The sequence below is a fragment of the Melospiza melodia genome, chromosome 3 (genome assembly GCF_035770615.1).
Source record: "Melospiza melodia melodia isolate bMelMel2 chromosome 3, bMelMel2.pri, whole genome shotgun sequence".
NCBI classification, from domain to species: domain Eukaryota; kingdom Metazoa; phylum Chordata; class Aves; order Passeriformes; family Passerellidae; genus Melospiza; species Melospiza melodia.
Window position 1 is genome coordinate 73,758,367 of NC_086196.1, and position 21,926 is coordinate 73,780,292.

At 41.2% G+C, this 21,926-nt stretch overlaps 1 pseudogene; it reads right to left on the reverse strand.

The window, feature by feature from the left end:
- LOC134416593 (calpain-8-like) overlaps window positions 1-21,926 on the reverse strand; it is a 44,262-nt pseudogene that overhangs the window by 1,740 nt on the left and 20,596 nt on the right.

The window sequence follows — 21,926 nt, forward strand, 5'->3', positions numbered from 1 at the left end:
CATCTGTCATGATCCAAGGACAAACCTGTACATCAGGTCTGAGTAAGGACTGCAAGTGATAAATGTTCCCATTTGTTAGAGCTGGGATGATGTGGGGGCCAGAGCACTAACCATAAGTTGCTGATAAATGTAAAGCACAAGAGAATGGTGTGTTGTGGAAATGTGTCCTCTACTCCCCATGGGCATTCGGACAGAAAGGCTTTTGCTATTTCTCCGTTTCTTCCTCTGGCTCAGTTTGCTGGCACCTGAACCTTTCCATGCAATTTGCTGCATTCACAGCTAAAAGACACCAAATACCTAAGGCAATCCCAAAGCTTTCAGCTTTGGGAATTGCCCTTGGGTACTCACTGAACAGGGTCTCCAGGCAGATCATGCAGGCCACAAAGCCATCAAAGTCAATGGTAAGCTTGGTGCTGCAGGTGCAGCAGGTGACGATGCTGTGCTACACCTCATCTTTGAGCCTGAAACCTGAGGGTCAGGAGAGCACAGGAGTCACTGACACAGCAGGTTAATTTGCTGTCTTGGATGTGATTTATCCATATCCTGCTGCAGCTGCAGGTTGAAGGGCAGGACTATTCCTCCAAGAAGGTCTGTTGAACTCCCTCACTCACCTCTGTGGGTTCTTTTCAAAACCAATTGTGCCAGCTGAAGAGAGACATAGAGTTCGCCCACAGCATTTTGTCAGACTGCATATTTCACATTGTTTCACAGCATAACCAGTCCTATGTTCCCCAGATAAACTCACCCCTAATTAGCAAGTGGGCACTGCAGCTGAATAGCAGTGATTGCAGCAGAGCCAATTGCTCACATAATACATTGGGCTCTATTCAGGCCCATATTCATGCTATTTCTGTCACTGGATCATTCACATAAAATCCACTGAGCACAAGATAAATAAAAAAAAAACAGTGCTCCTCTAGATGTCTCTTAGCTGGCAAGCTCTGCTCCAAAAGACATCAGAGAGGATGTCACTGGAGCCTGCCTTGATCAGGCTTGCACCTTCTTCAGAGGAGACAAAGGTGGTGGGAGGAAATTAAGGAAAAAGAGGGTTTGGGCATAGCTCTGAAAGAGAACTATTAGATTAGGAAATAATGAGGCAAAAAATAGATCAAGTAATAATCAGATGAATAAGCAATGGTCACAGCATGGACAAAAGTACCAGCGGTTCGTAACGCAGAACAGAGAATGGAGTTTGATGTATGAAACAGCAAAAGGATTGCAGTGTGTGACTGTCAGGAAGGGAGAATGTCACTGGCAATGTGTGATCTAGGTGGCAGGAGAGAATAAAAGCCATTAGACCACTCTGCTGTTCTCCCAATGTCTGGTGATCCAATCTCTGAGCAACACACCTGCCTTTCCGAGGGCATGTCGTATCTCGTGGGAGTTGATGGTACCAGAGTAGTCACTGTCCAGTTTCTTATGATTTTCTGTGGCAAAGAGTGTGGTGTTGTTCACAGAGGTCCTCACAGAGGTCCCAGGACGAGGAAAGAGATGAGGATCTGACTCCATGTTTTAGAAGGCTTGATTTATTATTTTATGATATATACATTATATTAAAACTATATTAAAAGAATAGAAGAAAGGATTTTATCAGAAGGCTTGAACAGAAAGCAAAAAAAAAACAACAACAACAACAAAAAAAAAAAGCTTGTGTCTGACCAAGAGTCTGAGACAGCTGGACTGTGATTGGCCATTAATTAAAACCAACCACATGAGACCAATCACAGATGCACCTGTTGCATTCCACAGCAGCAGATAATTATTATTTACATTTTGTTCCTGAGGCCTTTCAGGAGAAAAAGGGAAGAAAAATTTTCTCCCCTTCTCAGGAGAAAAAATCCTAATGAAAGGATTTTTCATAAAACAAGTCTGTGGCAGAAGGGGAAGGAGGGAATGGGAGAGGGCACTGGAGTGTATGCCCCTGCAGCAATGCCATGGTGTGGGCACCAGAGGCAGGCTGGGCTTGCACAGCTGGGTCACAGCAGCCATGAAGATATGGCAACACAGGTCTCATCAGGGGCTACAAGCAGAAAACTTGGCCTTCACTGACTCAGGCTTTAAACTAAAAAAATTATTTTGCTAGCCCACCATACCACCCATGCCCTGCCATCCTCCCTGCTCATGTAGCTAACCAGTGCCAGGACAATCATTCCTACCTCTGCCTGTTCACATTGTCACTGCTGTGCCCACTGGTGGCTGAACAGAGACTGTCCCTACCACCACAAGTTCCTACTCTTTGAAACATTAATGAGCGAGAGAAACATTTCAAGCAGTAAATGGCAACCTAGGCAGAGTGGGAAACACATTCCCATGGGCTGGCAGCATGCTTGCCTTCACATTACATGGTGGCAGACAGGCCATTGAGGAGAATATCCTATCATTTGGCAAACACTGCAACAGACCAAGTCCATCTTGCTTAATGTTTCAGACAAGATGACAGATGCCTCCTATTGCCAGTAGATTTATTATCCAGAATTAGAAGCCACCCAGACCTAGAGTTAATAGTGGATTTGGGTGTCAAGGTTTGCTTTTCTGACAAGCCTTAGGACAGAGCTGTGTCTTCATGAACCCAACATTTCTTCATGGAACTCCAGGGCAGATGCTCTGTGATGAGCAACATCAAGTATGGTGGCAGCAGGCTTGCCTGAAAGGGAGGTGGTCACACCAGGAAAGCCCAACTCTGACCTTCCTTTAGACCGCTTCATTCTGGGTGAACTTCTTGGGATATTAAATCCTGTATCAGAAAAAAAAATAAAATCAACAGTTCTACAAGATTTCAAAAATACAGAGGCAGTTTTTTGTAGGTCCTAAAATTATATTTCTTGTATTTCCTTATGCTTATCCAGCCATGCAATATATAGCAATGAAATGTTCATATGAGCTTTAACAGACCAGGCAGCAGAAAGAGCTGTCTTTGCCAATAATCAGAGTTAATCTGTCTTTCCATAGGGTATTGCAAATTATGGAGAATGATGGGGCCAAGGTGAAAGAGGACTTGCTTGTGCCCTGTCAAGTGAGAGGTGTTTCAGAGCCCTGGAACAAATTCGAGCCCCAGGAAGGAAGGCTTGCAATTATATCTGCCTGTGAGGGTTTAACTCTATCTCAGTTCTGGATCTGTACTTCAGAACTAATAGGGGAGGCAGGGGGATAGAGTCAGAAATGTTGTTACCAAATACTTTTGAATCTTCATCCAAAGTGTCTTGAATTCTACAAGTCTCAAGGTGTTGGGTCCATCGGTCTGGGTCATGTTAAGGCATGGTTCAAAAATCAGGATTCCTTTATTAACAAAACTGGAGTGTAAAAACAAGAGCTGGATGGTGCAACACTGGAGAGTAATCTGGAGAGCAGTTCTGTTGAAAATAAATCACCCATCACAGTGTCATCCTAATGCCAGTTTAGTTCTCATTTATAATGCATCTCCATCTCCCACAGACATGCCCACCACTCCATATTTGCTTGGTTAAAGGCATGCCAAGAATTTCTAGGCTATCTTCACTCTCAAGGAATGATATATGGGATTATTAAATATATAAGCAAGATTAAAAGATTTAAAATGTCCACATTTTGGACACTTAATAGTAGGTTAGATTTCACCTTAGGGGGAAAAGAGCCCAGTGTTGCAGCAGAAAATTGTTAGAAACCAGAGGCAGGAGCTGCAAGTGAAGAGAGTCAGTAGCTGTCTAGAGCGTCCTCTCCCATGTCCTTCAGGTCTTTGAACATCCCTTCCAATGTAAAATTATGCAGAAACAGGGATTTGGACACTATGGCATTGTACTTACTGAGTTACCCCATTAAGCTTGGGAGCCTATGGAGTGTAGGACAATGGCATCACTTCTCTTAACAGCCAATTGTCCACAAGATCCACAGTGAATCTTTGCTGGCCTCAATATGGCCATGCCATGGCACCAACACTAGCAAGCTCCTAGAAGAATGGATCATCACCCTCCCAGTGCAAAAGAGTACTGAGTAGAGGTGTTGACCTCCCTTTTTCCTTTGGCTACACAAACCTCGGCAGAAGTATTGACCTCTCCTTTTCCCTTGACTACACAAACCTTATAAGCTCCCAAGTGTCCCCCCAGTTATGCAGAAGGGAGGCAGGCCCTGCCTGTACTTGCAGTCTTCTCCCTCGGAACAGGCTCAGCATGCCCCTGCTGCTGTGAGCTCCAGGGCTCTGTAAGCAGGACCTGACTCAGACACAGCAGCTGTGGATGTACTCAAAACCAGCATCTTGCCAAGCATGCTGTGTATGCACCTGGAACTGCACAGGCAGAAAGGCCCTACTTCCCCCCACTATATTTAGGAAAATGTTTAAGTAGTGAGAGATGGTGATGAGAGAAGCAGCTGATGATTAAATGGTCCAGGTTTCTGCCACCATGAACTGATAGAGATGCTTCGTTGAGTTTTTTGCCCCCAGCTATGTGCTGGGACAAATGAAGTGTAAACTTAGCCCAGCTTGTCAGGAAGTTTTACAAAAGAGATCCAGAAACTTTAAAGGTGATGAAATTACATTCAAAGGATACATCTAAAAGGCTCATCATCTCCCTGAAAGTGTTAATGTTGAATCTATCACTTTTCACATCCTTTCCTGTACAAAAAGGAAATATTAAAGACAAAGTGAGAAATAGTTTAAGACAAATATTTTTCTGCAGACAATGCTGAAAATACCAACCACCTTAAAATCTTGGTAGCAAAGCAAATGCTGTGCCATTTCTTCCACTATGTCCTTTCAGTTGATTAATATGGCTTTTTTTTTTCCCCACAGTGGGAGGGGATGTTATTGGTTTTGGTGGTGATAAGTCTCTATTTGTCCACAGAAGTCATGCAGCAGCAGCATAATAACACTGCCCATGGTGGTCCTCCCAGAAAAGTACAGGGAATGTTGTGTCTCTGCAGAACATCTGCTGGCCATGTTTGGAAGGGAAGCACCAGGCACTATTTCCACCCCACCCCATATTTAGAGGTTCAACAAATCAGGAGAAATTCAGCTGGGATCAGACAAAAACTCCATTTTTCTTCACCCCTAGCTGACAGAGTTTTGTTAGCACAGACCCTGTTCTCAGCTCCATCCAATGGGGAGTACATCATATACTCTTCACCAAAACCCAGTTTAGAATTCTTTAAAGTTCAGTTGCAGTCACTTCATGGTCCTGGACAGAAAACAAAACATACTGTAGGTGTTAACAAAAAAAAATATTTGAAGAAAGCTCTATTGATTTGCTATCAGACATCCAGAGACTATTTTCTTTCCAAATCTAAGACATGTAAAGCCTTAATTTTTTTCAAACCCTTCACATTGACCCTCAGATATCAGAGGGAGAAGATCTTCAAAACCAATCATACTTCCTAGACATTCAACCAGGAAATAAGTGGTTTGTTAGGTGCTGTGGTGACGTGACCAAGTAAATGGCAACTTTTTACAATGTTTGACTGAATAAAAAGTTTCAGGAAAACATTTGAGATTTTCAGGGCTTACGGAAACTACAACCAAACAATTCTAAAATTGCCATCTCAAAACTCAGAATGGTCTTCCTAACTAAAAAGATGTCTTCCCTCTCCAGTAACGGTGGCCACCTGTTCATTAAGAGGAAACCTGACATGATAGCCACAGGCTAGCGCAGCAGGACTTTATAGATACTGTTTTTCAAATATATTAAGTAAAGAAAAAGCCCAGCTGACAGTATTTTAATTCCTGGGGCTAAACAAAAAGGAAGGAATTGGCCAGCCAAGCAATTGTGAGAATTATACGATAACGCCACAGGTAATTTATTTCACCCTGGGATAATATTTTCACAGTCCTCACTCCTATCTCCCCTATTTTCAAAGCTATTCCTTGTATTGCATTACCAAGGGGAAAAAAAATCACATTTTGCACCAATAAGAGGAACATTTAGAAAATCTTCTCTATTGTAAAATAAACTGAACTGAAGCTATGAGTTAATAAAAGGGGAGAAATATTTGGTTTTTTAAACAGACAGTAAAAGGAATTGGCAAGTCAAATATTTGTATAATCATAACAGAGATGTCTCAGGTTTTTTTGTTCACTTTAATCCACTAACCTCTCCAGAGAGCTTTTGGAATGGAATCTTGAATTCATCATCTAAATCTTTGTTATCAACATGAGGCAAGAGGAAGGGGATGGCCAAGAGAGTGGTTAACAAGGTTCTAGAAAGTGAGCTGTGGATATTGTAAAGATGCTGTACAGGGGCTTATTTACAGCAACAGAAAATGAGCATGTGCTCTGCAGCAATGGCAAAACAGAGGCACTACTTTAGTCATGACCAGCCAGGGGCTGGCTTAGAGCAAATACTTCCTAAGGCTGATGAGAAAGTTTTCTTCTGTTACCAAGACAGCATAAGAAAAGAGCCACCGTGAAAAAATGTTGCTGCGCTTGGCCAGAGCAATTCAGCAGCTCCTTGGAAGCCTTTTGCAGCTTCTCCCAGACTTCAGGAAGACTATTTGTTTCTATGGAAATATGCCCTTTCCACCTTCTCCTACTCATGCAGGAGGTAAGGACAACCAAATATGTTGTAGTTCAGTCTACAAGAGTGAAGTCTCTGTGCCACATGGCCCAGGTACATAAAAATGAATGGGAAGCTAAGACATGGACATATGTAAAAAATCCCCATGAACAAAAAATATTTCTCCTCAGCACTAAAACATTCTGTAATCCCAGCTCGAATGAGAAATAAAAATCATGACCCTGTTTACTTCCACATTATGAAGGAAAACTCTGCCCAGTTAATTCGTCTAACCTCATATGGCTTTGCAGACACCTCATCACCCATTGTCCTAGAAAAAAAAAAAAAAAGAAAATGGTTAAACCAGAAATTATGAGTCTACTTTAAATTCTTGCCTTTAAAATAATTAGCAAAAAAAAAAAACCAAACAAACAAACAAAAAAACCAAAAAAAACCCCCCAAAAACAAACAAAAAACCAAAAAAACCCCCAAAACCTATTTAACTATAAGGTGTTAATAAATGCCTACAGAACAAGCCCCCAAGTTTCCTGCTTCCCATGCTCTGCATCCCATCTCTGCCTGCCCCAACTCTTTGAATATATTTCCCATGGGAAATGCAACCTTGCTGTTCTTGTCTTCCATCCAGATTCCGGCTTTTTCATTCAATGGATGGTATTGATATTGATACAACCCCTTTTAAAACCATCTCATCATCATCATAGTCTCAAATCCTGCACTCTTTCATTGTGGGAACTTCTCCTTCACAGAGCTGAGGGACCTTGTTCCCAGCCAAGTGCTTAGGGGACACCTCTGAAGAGCCATGACTCTGAAGAACCATCTACCATAGATGTGTGGTAACTATGGTAGATTGTGGAAAAAATGTATTGTGGAAATGGGCCTATTTTGCTGGTTAAGACAAAAGATCAAGCCCAGCGTATGGATGCAACATGTGACCTTCTCCTTTGTGTGCCTCCCCAGCAGAAGGGGGGGTTTTCAGGGAAGGTACTCACTGTGATTTATCCTGATTCTCAGCAAAAACTCTCAGTCAGAACTCCCCATTCTTGTAAGGCTCAAAGGTGGAGGGCTCAAAGGTGGAGGGCAATGCAGTACTGTCCCCGTGGCAGCATCATGTGGCTGGAGACCTCATGCAGGTTCACACAGGGGTCAGTCCAGGCTGCTGGCTGGTGTCTTGCAAAGAAAGCATGGCCTGCATGCACATCTGTGCTGCTTTCCAGCTGTGGAGAACATGGTTTTGTCAGAAGCCCTTTGGCAGTTCTCTGGTAAACCAGCCACCTGATTTCAATTTCAGCGCTTCAAAGCCATCTCAAGCTTTTCATTGCAAAAATAATAAATCCATGAATGATGGCACAAAAGAAAACCACCAGAGTTCTGTCATGGGAAAGAGGCAGATGATTAGAAGGGGCAAGGATCTTCCTCTATAAAGATTCTCTTTTCACATGCCTCTTTACACTTGGTACCATAAAATAAATAATAGTATCATAATGTGTGCTCATATCTGATCAAATTACTACACTGTAAATTTTCTGTGCATTGAGCATTTTTTGCAAGCTTGTGGACAAATTTAATTTTCAGAGTTTTTTTTAGCAATTAATGGTATTGAATAAATCTCCTAATTGCATAGGAATTGTAGTCTCTGATTTCTTTAAATAGACAGAAAAAAGTAGTAAATAGAACAAAGTAGTAGTACAAGGGTGAGACTTCTGGGGCCACATTAAGTGATTTACCCAACTTTTATTAGTAATACTAAGGATATTCATTTGGATTTTGTAGAAAACAGTACTTAAATTTTTCTTAATACCAATATAGTCTGTAGGAAGTTAAACATTGCACATTTTATTTCATAAAATAAAACACTGACATAAGAAGGAACAGTAGTGTAAGAACAACATCCCTGCTATAAAACTCCTATTCATGACTTTTGGTCCACAAAGATGTCTTTCAAAAAGTATGATTCAGTGACACACAAAAAATGTTGTGTGGCTGATGCAGGATGGGAAGTATCATTTACGGATAAGGTTTCTGTCTAAGACCAGAGCACACAAAAAAATCTTACCAAACATTGTATAATCATTCAGGTTTTCTGTTTTAAACTGTAGAAAAATATGCATGTTTTTCCTCTTTTATTCTGAGATAAGATTGAATTTGGTATTTACTCAACAGCCCCTCACTCAATATTAAGCTAAGTGGGACTGCACAGGTTAAGAAGACAGATCCATATCTTCCCCAATATATAAAGTTCATTTTCCCTTTGCATTTGCAAGGCTGCTGAAAGAGCACAGTTAATTGCTACGTGGCCATATATTCATTTACTGAGAGAAGAAAAGGGCAGAAAAGCCAAGCAAAAATTAGGATAGGAGTATAGGAGTATCGGATATTCCTACTGCCAGACACCCCTGGGGTCTTTCTCTTCAGTAATAAAAAGTCTCTTTGACTCAGTATTGACATTTGGGGGGATTAGGGAAAGTTGAGCAGGGCTTGTTCATTACCAGGAGCCTTGGCTCAGAACTGTAAAAGGATCAGATCCACAGAGCTTGGCATTTCTTCTAAACAATATTAGCTACATTTTTGCAGTTTTAGAGTGCAGAGGTCGTGTTCTGCCTTCACCTTAACTAAACAGACAAATTCTGACCTCGGTTGTACAAACTTCCTGGAAGCCAAATTTCAACGAGTATAAATGAGATCAAGACTGGGAGTCGGACATCTGTAATAAATCCTTGTGTCCCAGTCCTTTGAAAATGATTATTCAGAACTTGAGATATTGGTCCCGTGATTCAAGGGCAAAGCTCTCCATCAGAGATATCATTCATAAGAAATAAGTCATTGTGGCAGCTAAATTTTCCAGTGCAAGAGGAGGTGCCCATGTGGAGGCTGGAAGTCTTCAGCAGAGACCACATTCCTCCTGAGGAATCTGGAAGGAAGAGAAAGAGACAGTGGTAAAGTGCTGCTTTATACCTGCACCAGTAGGAAACAAATCAGATAAAGTCTCCTTCAGACACTTTCTGAAAAAAAAATTCACTTACAACGACATATAATAGTATCAGATACACATTGATACAGATACAGAAATTCTGTCTTGTCCTAGAATTGTTCCAAAGGAAAAACTGTATCTTCATCTAGAGAAATCTATGGCATATCAAGTTACTTTTCTCCTGATGCGGTGTTGTGAATGATACTGTTGGTTGGAAACATTTGAGTAAGTCTTTAAATGCTCAGTCAGGAACAGTCAGCAAGTTAGTGCTACTTCACTCCACTAGTCTACTGCTACTGAATATGAATAAAAATATAAGGCTGATGTCACTAGCAGTCAGCCTGGGGATGATGAGATTGTTGTGAGGCAACTATAACAAGTAGCAAGTTTCAATATTTGGCTCTTCCTAAATTAACTGAATTGCTATGTTAGTTTGTACCTCCAAATATAAGGCAAATTTTCCAAAAGCAATGAGTTGTCTTGAGAGCACAGATTCCAGTGAGAGCCAAAGAGACTATCCTCCCAATTCCCAAAAGAGCTTTTACAAACATCACCCATACAACATTTCTGAAGCCTGAGTGGCCCCTTGAGACTTCAGGGTCTTTTGTTGCCTATTACCAGCACACTCGGGCAGCAAGGGCAGAAGCTGGGTGATGGACACACAGTTGTTGTCAACAGGCAGCCACATGACTTAGAAAAGCTCTTCAGACCAGATAGACAGACCTCAACACACATCTTTTCACCTTGTCCTGCAGAGAGATCTGCTTTAGGTCATCATCTCTGCAGTCCTAATGATAGTGGAACCCTGGAAAAAGGTAAAGATAGAATCTAAAATGTTAGGCTTTGTGCTTTCCCAGATCAACCGCACCTGCGTAAGCAGTACGATAAATTATATAATTGTTAGATGTGATGATTGTTTAGTAATTAAATGTAATTATTATATAACCATAAGAAGAATAGTGAGAAACTATGTTGGAAATTCAGAGAGGGGCTAAATTTATGTATACAATAGAACAATAGAAATTTAATAATTAACATGAAAGTTATGTAATGATGGAGTATAAAACATGATCATTTAGGATGTATGGTCGGAATCAGATTTGGGTTGACTATACCCTGATTCCCAGAGCTCTTAATAAAAAGCACCACATATAATCCCCCATGATTATGTGTTTTTGAATGCTAAAATTTTGGCGACCCAGATGGTACCCTTGTGAATGCTGCTGAGCGAGTTCATGACTTGATCACGCTCCAGCCGGCACCGAAGGATTCTCGGGGAGCCCATCGGCTGCAACTGCTTCTGCTGCTCACAAACATCCTCGGGAGAAAGGTAAGGTGCTTTTTACTTTGGTTTTGGGTGCCTGCCAATAAGATGCAGCGAAAGCTACGCTTGGTTGGGCTAAAGGAATTCCTGTTGGTAAAAGTCTAGGTGCCGTTCCGTAAGACAATCGCGAAAGCGTTGCGGGTTTTGTGGTAGTTTTGAAATGGAGAAACTTAAAGGGATTTTGGGCAGTAACACCCCTATCCCACAAAATTCTCCTTTGGGGTGCTTATTAGCACATTGGAAACAAGGTAACTTTGGGAAAGAATTATGTAAAACTAAGTTGATTGATTATTGTAATTCATGGTGGCCAGAATATGCCTTGGAGAATGGTGAAAAATGGCCAAAATACGGTACTCTGCAATATAACACTATTTCGCAGGTTATGTCGTTTTGTAAACAAGAAGGAAAATGGGATGAAGTCCCATATGTTGATCTGTTTTTCTACTTATGGGGAAAGCCAGAATGGCAGGATGAATGTGGATTATTAGTGGTTAAAACATCTGCAAAGTGTGGGGTTTGTGAGGAACGTTGTTTAGAACACTTGGCGTTAAGAGAAAGCTTGAGTAGGGAAAATTATACACATATTGATTTACAAGTAGCTCAAATAGGAACAAGAGAACCTAACCCTATCCCACCTGTTTCATCTGTTCCTATCCCACTACCTGCTCCTCACCCACTTAGTCCTGAGCCCGTCTCGTCTAGTACACCTTTCCCTCTTTATCCTCCTCTCCCATCATCACCCGATCCCTCTTCCTCGGAAGATGAGCAAAACCTAACTGTGATAGAAAGGAGAAAGAGGTATGCGAGTGAAAAAGATAGCAATGGTAATGAATCAGTGACCCCAATAGCCCATAGAACCCGGGGTTGGGCAAAGCTTGCTCCACTTGTGCATAGAGATGGCATAAGCAAAAAAAAACCGACTGTGATTGCCCCCTTGCGACAACGTGTCGGAGTGGAAGGGCCAGTATTTGTAAAAGTGCCTTTTTCCCCAGCAGACTTAGTTATTTGGAAACAGTCAGAGAGAACTTATAAAGAAAATCCTGATAAAGTGGCACGTGTAGTAAAAATGGCTATGAAAACTCAAAATCCTGACTGGGATGACATACAAGTAATATTAGATACTCTAATGGATTCTGCTGAAAAAGAAATGGTACTTAAGGCAGCCAAAGAGAGCGCAAGAGAAGATATTAGAAATGGGCTGGTAACAGGGAATTTAGATGTGAATTTCCCAATTGAGGATCCAAATTGGGACCCTAATTTATTGTGCGATATGAGGAGATTATGGAAATATCAAGAGTAGATCCAAATAGGATTTCAGAATGCTGTGCCCAAAACTATAAATTGTTCCAAACTATATGAGGTTCGACAGGAAAAGAAGGAATCTCCCACTGCATTTTTGGAGAGGCTTAAGGAGGTAGCAAGGAAATATACAGACCTCCAAATGGATACAGAGCAAGCAAAGGTTCAGTTCGCTCTCATATTCTTGGGCCAATCACAGGATGACATTCGTAGAAAATTGCAAAAATTAGAAGGGGAAGAATTAAGGAATTTGGATAAGTTACTTGAGGTTGCTTGGAAAGTATATAACAATCGGGAAAAAGAAGCTAGTAAAAGGCAGCAGCAGAATCTTTTGGCAGTAATACAGGGGAAAGAGAACCCAAATTTCAGGGGGCGTAACAGGAATGGTTGGGGTAGGAGACCAGTTATCCAGGGGTTAAGTCTGAATCAATGTGCGTATTGTAAGCAGGAGGGGCATTGGAAGCGAAATTGTCCAAGTTTGAATAACCAGTTTGACCAGGGCAATCAGTTCCAGCAGGCTACCAAGGAGATGGTCCTGGGGGAGTATACCAGCTGACTAGACGTAGAACCGGTAGAACAAGTTAAGGAACCTGTTGTAAATATACAGTTAGGGCATAAAGATGTCAGATTTCTAATAGATATGGGAGCTACTTTTTCGGTATTGAATGATTTGCAAGGACAAACTGGGGACAAGGAAATGACAATAGTCGGCGCTACAGGGAAAGAGGAAAAACGGCCTTTCCTGCAACCCCTAGATTTGTGTTTTAGAAACAAGGTTATAACACACGAATTTTTATATGTACCTGAGTGTCCAATTCCGCTTTTAGGGAGAGATTTGCTAGCGAAACTTGATGCAGTAATAATCTTTGAAAATGGAGAGTTTATAATGAAAATACCTGAATCAAAGATGGGACAGATATTAATGATCAAAGAAAAACCTGTTCCCTCTATCCCTAGGGAGGTAGAAGATGCAGTGATTCCCTCTGTATGGGAGACAGATACACCAGGGAAATCTAAATTGGCACAACCAGTGCATGTGGAGTTAAAAGAAGGGGCAAGGGCTGTACAAGTCAAACAATATCCCATAAAACCAGAAGCACGGCAAGGAATAGTAAAGATTATTGAGAAATTCTTGAAATACCAAATTTTAGAAGAATGTGAATCAGAATTTAATACACCAATATTTCCAGTAAAGAAGCCAAATGGTGAATATAGATTAGTGCAAGATTTGAGAGCAATAAATAAAATAACAAAGGACATTTATCCAGTAATAACAAATCCTTATACATTGCTAACATCTGTAAAGGAGATATATAAATGGTTTACCGTAATTGATTTAAAAGATGCCTTTTTCTGCATCTGCCTTGACAAAGAAAGTAGGAAACTGTTTGCCTTTGTGTGAGAAAACCCAGGGAACGGAAGAAAGACCCATCTCACCTGACACAACTCCCACAAGGCTACAAGAACTCGCCGACCCTGTTCGGAAACCAACTGGCAAAGGAACTGGAGATTTGGACCGAAAATGGGCAAGTACAAGAGACCAATACTTATTGTTGCAGTATGTTGATGATATACTAATAGCTACAGAAGAAAGAGCAACATGTATAAAAGTAACCATTGAGATTTTAAATTCACTGAGAATGAGAAGCTATAAAGTATCCAGAGAAAAGGCACAAATCACACAACAGACTGTGATTTACCTAGGATGTGAAATTTCACAAAGGCAACGAAAACTAGGTACTAACCGTATCCAAGCTATTTGTGCTATTCCAGAGCCCCAGAATTTACATGAGCTGTGAGTCTTCCTCGGGATGGAGGATGGTGTCGCTTGTGGATCATAGACTATAGACTGATTGCAAAACCCCTATATGAAGCTCAGAAGAGGCAGCCATTCACCTGGGGCAAACCACAGAAAGAAGTCTTCCTAAAATTAAAGGAAGCACTGACAACTGCTCCAGCACTAGGGTTACCTGATCTGTCTAAAGATTTTCAGCTGTTTGTACATGAAAGGCTGCGCCTAGCACTAGGAGTCCTGACCCAACATCTGAGAAGATGGAAAAGGCTCGTGGGCTACTTTTCCAAACAACTCGTCAACATAAGTGCTGGGTGGCCACCATGTCTGCAGGCAGTCGCAGCTACTGTGATCCTGATACAAGAAGCCAGGAAACTTACTATGAGAAGGCACATAGATGTCTATGTACCACACATGGTAACCACTGTCTTAGAACAAAAGGGGGGCCATTGGCTATCTCCCAGCAAGATGATGAAATTCCAGGTAGTCCTGACTGAGCAGGATGATGTCACATTAAAAACAACTAACCTTTTGAATCCAGCTTTGTTCCTAGGTACCACAACTGAAGAAGGCCCTGAGAATGAAACAGATCCAGCAATAACGAACACTGACACTAGTAGCAGAATGAGGGCAGACAAAGTAAGTTGGTGGGCATGTAATAAAACTTACGACTGCACTTCAGATGATGAAGAGATAAAACAGATGCTGCCCCTGGCAATAGCCCTACAAATTGGTTGTGCTTGCAGAGAGATTAAACATAAACAAGGCAGAGTGAATTATAGAGTAATTATAGGGTGTACCAAAGTTACAATCCAAGGTCCGGGACAATTTGTATGGGCAGCAAGTGATGGTACCTGGACAACATATCTGCCTGTAGATGGGAAAGTAAAGGAGATTACTTTAGGCCTCCCAACCTTATGTCCAATTTGGAAAAGATCCCCATTTAATAGAAAACATGAACTTCTGCAGATAAGAGCAAGACGAGAAGTTCTTGACAATGAAAATCCAGATGACACTTGGCAAGAACCCTCTAGTGGAGTGAAATTTAGATGGGCCCTAGAGTCATTGCTTGGTCCTATAGCAAACTATAAGAGCAGAGAGATGCTATACAAACTTACAGGTCAGGTAGGTAGACTGGCAAGAGTCACCCGTGAAGGATTTAAAGAATTAAATATACAATTACAAGCCACCACAAAAATGACTTTACAAAATCAATTAGCCCTAGATGTGTTACTCCTGAAAGAGCATGGAGTATATAGATTCTTAAAGGGACAAGTTGATCATTGCTGCGTTCATATCCCAAATGTAACTGCAGATGTAGAATATGACATCAGTCAGTTGAAACAAATAGAGCATGAAGCACAAGAAGAGCAAAAGGATTTGGCTACAAGCTGGTTAAGAAAAATCTTCAAAGGATTAGGGTGGAATGTGAGTTCATGGATTAAATCTATCATTGAGAGTGTGATAAATCTTACTAATTGTATTCTTAGTAATTTAGTTAGTTTACAGCATCTTAAAAGGAGAGATACAGAAGAAAACATCCTGGAACCAGAGGATAATAAAGGCTTTAACACGAGATCCACGCCCACCATCTTCTGGTTCTCCAGTTCGTAACAGCATCCACGACAACATTTACATCAACCCTAGATTTGAAGAACCAAGTATGAACTGAGGAATAAAGGACTGTATCAAGTGAAAACATTTACACCTATAGTGAAGTGAAAATGCTTTCAAAGGGGGGAGAATGATAGTTGAACCCTGGAAAAAGGTAAAGATAGAATCTAAAATGTTAGGCTTTGTGCTTTCCCAGATCAACTGTACCTGCGTAAGCAGCATGATAAATTATATAATTGTTAGATGTGATGATTGTTTAGTAATTAAATGTAAATATTATATAACTATAAGAAGAATAGTGAGAAACTGTTGGAAATTCAGAGAGGGGCTAAATTTATGTATACAATAGAACAATAGAAATTTAATAATTAACATGAAAGTTATGTAACGATGGAGTATAAAACATGATCATTTCGGATGTATGGTCGGAATCAGATTTGGGTTGAATATACACCGATTCCCATTGCTCTTAATAAAAAGCACCGCATATAGTCCTCGTGATTATGTGTTTTTGAACGCTAACACTAACTGGAGCTCCCCAGTCACAACATCAAATGCCATGAAGTAAGCCTAGTGTGTGATTCAAGGGAGCTGGGATCATAGCTGGGTCATAGCATACCTGAGATGACTTAGCAGCCAGGTTTTTCCAAAAAATTAACACCTTAAAGTTACTTAAGTGACTTAAGCGTCACCAAGTCTACCCTACTGTGGGTAAGGCCACTGAGGACACAGATGGGATGGAGTAGCTGTAAAGCACAAGGAGCTCTCCACTATTGTATTCAGTGATGGGAGCAGACAGCTGTCCATAATGCACAAATTTAGGATGCTGATAGGTGAGGGTGCCTGGTACCACAGAGAAGGCAGCTCAGAAATGTTCTCAGTGTGTGCATGCAAAGGCACTTGGGCACTAGGGAAAACCTTCTGTAATTTTGAGCCAAACCACACAAGATCTATTAGCAAAAGTCAGCTGTTCTCACCTGCTCCACCTGTGCTGGCTAATGATCTTCATCCATTGGAGTCTGTATAGCATTTAATTGCTTTTCTTCACATATGATATTGGTCATGATGATACTGGTTGGAAATTTTTACATTTGTTTCTCACACCACAGAAATTAGAGATTACGCTGTAAGTTTTTTCCTTACATTATATTTTTAGAAACACTGGGAAAATCAGGAAGAACAAACCCCCAAATTTACTGAATCAGAACAGTAGCATATATCAGACAATGGATTAAAAAAAAAAGTTTGAAATAAAAGGGAGAAATAATAACAAAAAAGAAAGTGAAAACTGAGGGCTAATGATAGGCTGTAATCAGAAACACTTATCTGGTATTGCCAGGCACCATGAGCCTGCCCCCATTCAGATTTTGTAAAAGAAGATTCGCAATGAGACTGTTACTAAATTACTGGCTCAATAATTTACACTGCCAACCTGTTGAAATGGGAAAAAACTGAGCCTCAATTTATCTGAGTCTTCCCATATTAGGTCAGGAAGAAACAAGAGAAATAATTGAATCATTTTGCAAAATCCAGATCTTATTGAAGTGTAGAGCTGAATGCCAAGATGTAGCACACTGCTAATTTTTTCCACCTTAACAGCACAAGGAATACAGTCTTTAAAATGACGAAAAATTTTACCTGATAGAGCAAATAACCAACACTAAGCAGACCTTCTTCCATTCTCTTCTGTCTCCTGTGGTTCTTCTGCATCAAGCACGGCTCATTCAAACTCCCTTCATGGTCATCATTTGGTTCATCTAACTGGATTTTAAACTGGGGATTGGTCCAGTATATTTCTAAGAATTCCCAACAGGAGACAAAAAAGAGGAGGCTTTGCTGTCCTTGCAATTGTCATTGCAATCAAGATGGTTGTCACTATATCTACAGAGAATATCTCCCTGGAAGAACTTTTGCCTGGAGTTTCTCCAATTCTTTCCATTGAGTTGTATGGGTTTATGTTTTCACAGCTATGCTGAGTATCAACTGGAGCCATGAGAAATCAAAGCACCAGGGTGTTGCGGTGTGTTGTAATGTCCTGTTTTAAACTTCCGGGTCCCTTCCCAGGTGTGCCTATACCTCTCTCCCTTCCCCCTCGCCCCCTTGCTGAATGAGTCCTGTCAATCAGGCTTAACATTCCAGGAAGGTCATCGTGTGGTTGGTCAGGTTCAAAAGATGCCCCTATGCCCAGAGGTCATTGGCCTGTCTAGGTGTCATCCTACCCTGAGACCCTGCCCCTTCCCTCCCCCTCCGCCGGGAGCTTAAAAAGGTAATGAGACCATGTGCTCGCTATTCTGTTGGAGCTGTTACTACGGTTCAGACCTCTGTGACCATGGAATAAAGCTCTGGATATTAACCCTCCAGCAGAATCCATCTCCTTTTCATCCTCACCATCGCCTGAAGCCTTCCCTCCTAAGGTAAACTGAGTTCCTACCAAGCCTGGACTTGTTTCAGTGCCCAGCTGCAATCTCCAGCAAGCTAAAGGTATCTCTGGGGTGATACACCACAGTTGCTGCCTTTGGCCTAGCAGCAAGGGTCAGACTGGCCCAGGCACAATCTACCTGGTAATATTGGGATTCATATTCCAATACCAGGGTATTTCCTGGGACTAAATACCAACAAGGAGAAGGTGATACTGTTAATTCCAGCCAGTCTTGTATCTCCAGGAAATGTCCTTGGCCGAGGCTGTTATTGTTGCAAGAGGACCAAATACCAGACAGCCTTTCCAGAGGTCTAACCTGAAGATGAGTTAGAAATAACAATACCACTGAACTGTGGCACTTTTCTGGCCTACCTAACTCTTCAGAGGATTACTCCAGCCAGTAGCAAAAGCCATATAAGCAGGAAAAGCAGACAGAGAAAAGAAATTAATATTGCTACATATTAACTGCTTGGTAGGCTGGTAATCCCCCACAAGGAAATAAGTGAATTAGATCTTCATTTAAACTCCCAGGCTTTTTATTACTGTCCAAACCCCACAGATATTGTTGCACTTCCAAGCTCTTTTTTCCCCACCAAAGCCCCCTCCAGTCCACAAACAGTTTTTGAATTTTGGTATTCCACTAAAGGCCCATTTGGTTGGGTTCTTACCTTGGTAGTTCTGGCAACCCCCAGCAGATGAACCCCATCTCCACTGTCCATTAAACAGAGTCAGGTCCCATTTGTTGACCTTGTGGCTTGTCAGTATGTCAGGAGTCAAGTTGCAGATCTCAAGGTGGCTAAATTGCCTTTGGAAATCTGAAAATGCCATCATACAAGTGGCACACAAATGGACAGGTTAGTCCATCAGCCTGCAACAGATGTGGCTGAGGCTGGACACTTCTCCCAATGGTGTTACAGAGCTGTCCAATGCTGCATTTAATTGAATTCTGAAACTTGAAGCTGGCTTTTGGGAAACAAAATTGCCCACTGTCTGAATGATCTGTATCTTCTGAAGACAGCCTCTGTCAATGGCTATCACATATTTTGGGCTCAGACAAACCATTTTCTGTCATTCCCCAGCTGTGGGCACTCCCCCATGGATCATGCTTCATAAACAAATTCACTGAAACTGGTGAGGAGATCCCATTTAAAAGGAATAAGATCTGGCCCTTGTGAAAGCAGCACTCTGTAGGAAAACAGTCACAGTTTGGTGTTTTTCTTCATTCCTATAATTGATGTTTGTTTTTACCATTCCTGGTATGTTTGCATGAGTGACAGACTTTGATTGCTCCATGCTGCTAGCAGAGGTCTGCTCTCATTTCCTAGTGCCTCATGGCCCATGCAGCTGATTGCAGAGGAGGACAGTGGCCGTTTATCTTTCCAGGCTAGGACAGAGTGACATCAGTTCAGCACTGATTCATATATAATTGGATCAGGGTTAGGACAGGCTTTCTATTAGGTCTGAGTAAACAGACTCTTCCCAAGTTGGTAATCTGAACTTTTTTATTAGTGTGTGTATCATTTAGGAAAAAAAAAAATGTCAAAATATAGAGCAGCTGAAGTTCATTCTTGCCACTTCATTGATTTTATTACCATCTGGTCTCTATATTTTGGATTGGTGCTGAGTTATGCAAGCTCTAATAAAAGGTAATATTTGAATAGAAAAGGAGATAAAAAAGAGATGAACAATGCATGCATGCCATTATTAACCCCCTCGGTGCTGGCAGTTTTTCTCCATCCAATTGAAAAGATTGCTCAAGGCACATAAAACTTCCAAAAGAGTAAGGTAATAAACAATTCTCACCAAAACTCTCCATCATCTACTTGTTTATCCAGAGCCTATTTTTGTTTGCAATCAGCATAATTCCACTCAGGACCACTGCAGACAAAGCACAAAAGCACACTGTTCAGCTCTTGCATTTTATTCTACAGTGAGATCTGAGTTAGGTGCTCTCTTGGGCTGATAAAGGAGTATATATTTCTTCATCAAATAGATCTTGTGCCCCTCCAAATGACAGCACACCCTGCAACCTGACTGTGCCAGGCTGGAATTAGACTGCAACAGTATTTGCAACTAAGTCTTGAATTGAATCTCCCTTGCCAGGTGCCAGAAGGTACAAACAGATTGGCTGGATTAGGAAATTCCCAGTCTGAAAGTCAGTCAGAGCTTCTGCATTTTAAGATTTTTTGGGGTGCCTGATATCCTCCCTAGGAAAATGATACAACCTCCATTGCTGAGGGTCATGAAGGAACAGGAAAGCAAAAAGGTGAAATCAGAAAATTCACTGCCAAAAACAGCATTGCTCCCTTGCCATTCTGATATTAATGGGCTCAGGATGGATTCTGCTCTGATCTACTCCCATGTGACAATGCAGTGCTGCACCTGCCTCAGCAAGGTTGCCCCATGGTAAAACAGGTGTGACGAACCAGGATATGGCATATGTGTGTGCTTGAGGCACCTTACCTTGGGGATCAGCAAAGCAGCTCTGATAAAAGTAAAATAAATTGTAATATTATCTCTATCCTTAATTATAATACATCAGCATCCATGCTACAGTCAGTCAGAATAGGAACCGGAAATCTCAAATGCTGCATGAAAAAATATATTGTCATTCAAATGACAGTAAAATTTGTGCCATTCTAAGTATAAAAACAAAAGAGGTGTTGTCACTACCCCATTCCCAAGATAGTTGAAACCCAGACAGTTTCTGAGAGATTTTGAAATTTTGTCTCCTTGTCTTAGTCAGCATCTCAACTTTTTCAAGATTCTCAGATAGGTACCAAATTCTGGTGTGATTTAGAGCTAAGCAACCTCAGAGTTAAAGTAGAGGTATAATGGTTTATCCCTGCTTTAACTCCCAGGAACAGGACTAGTTTGTATATTTTACTTAGGTCCTGGAACTCATTGGTAGGATCAATTTGAGAAAAACTGTCTTGCACAATGATGAGGATGTGGCTTGCATTGGGCTTCTTAGAGTCAAACCAAGGGCTGTTGTCTCTGATGTGAAAGCTCCTCCTGAGGCAGGTATTAATGCACACTGGAAAGAATGGGTCAATATTCAACCTTGGTAATAAATTAATAGTGTTTTGTTCCAACTGATTAAGTATCTCTCCTAAATACACTTTGTGATTGGATTAACTGCATTGTCCCAATTTAATTTGTAATAGATTCCAAAATACACCAAAGAGAGAGAAGCAGGAGCTTACAAAAACCTACTTAATCACTCCAAGATCCAGTCCATTTTACTTCACCCCAGGGATTCCTAAGCCTCACTAGTTTCTCTGGTTGTCCTCGGTAACATACCTAAAAGATCCACAACAAACAAAACCTGAGCACTTCCATTATTCCAATCATCAGAGACCAATTGCTTTGCAGATAGGATAATATATGATTTGTACTTGAGTGATGCAGTCCATTACAATTTGCAATAGTTAAAAGACACCTAGATGCCTTCCACCCTTATTTTACATTATGCTGTGGCACCAAGTGAGCCATTAGCTGCAGCACTCACCATTTTATATAATGACAGCAACCTGCAAGGAAAATAATCAGCTACAAACCAGCAGAATATCTACATCCTTAAAAGCAGGAAACGTTGCACAACACAGCAAGGTTGGAAGGAGGTTATCTGGCATAGATATCTGTGTAATGATTCCAGCTTCAGAGGAGCAGGAATACCTGGGACTCGCTCTGAAGATGAGACTCACAGCAGAGTTCATCAAAGAGGCTTTTAGTTTTTTCCCATCAGATCTGACTGGGAAAGTGCTCGCTCCCACCTCAGACAATACAAACATGGGGAATGGCCGCCTCCTCTCCTGCTCCTCCTTTCTGTACCCTGAATTTTGGTAACAGGTTGGTCCACCTTTACACTTTTTACCCCAACCTCTTGGTACCATACAAGTGGCAGACTGCACAGTGTGCTCCACACCACTGTACAGAACTTCTGACCTGATTGAGTGTTACAGGTACTGTCTTTTTCTGTATCAGTGTATGTAAGTTCAGAACATTTTTATGGTCAGTCACTGAAAGAC